At 35.5% G+C, this 1,188-nt stretch overlaps 2 protein-coding genes across 2 annotated transcripts in view; one reads left to right on the top strand and one right to left on the bottom strand.

Annotated features, from left to right (window-relative positions):
• LOC119585967 (kinesin-like protein unc-104) overlaps window positions 1-476 on the bottom strand; it is a gene marked incomplete in the record, with an annotated part of 145,723 nt that extends 145,247 nt beyond the window's left edge. Inside the window, 1 exon segment of the mRNA XM_037934681.1 lies at window positions 320-476.
• Window positions 1-1,188, top strand: part of LOC119585757 (probable tRNA N6-adenosine threonylcarbamoyltransferase) — a gene marked incomplete in the record, with an annotated part of 12,646 nt that overhangs the window by 1,395 nt on the left and 10,063 nt on the right.

The raw sequence follows: 1,188 nt of genomic DNA, 5'->3' as shown, positions 1-1,188 counted from the left end.
AAGAAGCGTCCAGGGTTAAATGTTGCCCCTCCACATGGGACCTAGATGAGTCACTGACACTCCGCTACCACCGCAAAGTAACCCAATACTACATCGCTGAAATCCTGAACCTATATGAGCCGACATTTTGTATTCTTGCGGTGTTATTTATAAACTAGTCATAAATAAGTGTGCTTGCGGCTTGCATTTGCCAAAAAATACATACTTGTCATGATAAAACATAGAAATGTCAAATGAATTACGCAGATGGAGAACAATGTATCAAAATTAAAGTGCATTTCGCCCGTTTTAACCATTAAAACAGGGAGTGTGTACTCACATTTGATAGAATCAGTCGTCCAGTCCTCACAGCAGGTCACAAAAGCACTTAAAACACTCCCAAAATAACAGAAAAAGGCAAGCAAGAGGGGTAGGGATGGCTTTCCGAAGTGACACACCCAACCCCTCTCAGGCTTGGGTCGATGTCGATCAGCTGACGTCTGTTTACATCTGCGCGGGCGGTTGCTCTCCGGTGCGGACACTCGGAGGGCAGCGCAGACTAAGGAAAATGTGGTTTGTGTATTTAAATTGTGTATTTAAGTTGTGTATGAGTTATATATGTGAATCATATATTTAAATGAGTTATATATGTTAATTATAAATCTAAATGTGTTGTATATGGATTATATATTCAAATGTGTTGTATATGAATTGTATATTTCAGTGTGTTGTATATGAATTTTATATTTACACACATTTAGATATATAATTCAAATTATATATCTAAATGTGTTTTATACGACAAATTTAATTGGTTCATACGCTGGTTGGTATCAATAATCTACCATAACTATAAACGTGAATTGAAATTTGAAGTACCACCACCTAAGGAAAATATGAATTATGTTTTTAAATGTAACCAGATCATACGCTTGGCATCAATAATCTCATATGATTTAATAGATATGCATTATGAATTAAAGTATTGGTTCAGATATTGAATTATAATTCAAAATCATAAAAGGTTACGCATCTTACGTGCAAACATTGCTCATAATGCATAAATTGGCCGTAATAAGCTATCTATTATCATCCGTCTTTCGTCATGCACTGCGCCTTAAGTATTATACGAGAATGCTCAAGCCATTCGTTATAGATTATTCATAACGGATAACCAGCCCGCCTACCTCAAAAAAAAAAAAAGTATAT

Source organism: Penaeus monodon, chromosome 20 (assembly GCF_015228065.2).
Source record: "Penaeus monodon isolate SGIC_2016 chromosome 20, NSTDA_Pmon_1, whole genome shotgun sequence".
NCBI lineage: Eukaryota > Metazoa > Arthropoda > Malacostraca > Decapoda > Penaeidae > Penaeus > Penaeus monodon.
This window is presented reverse-complemented; position numbering and strand designations above follow the sequence as displayed.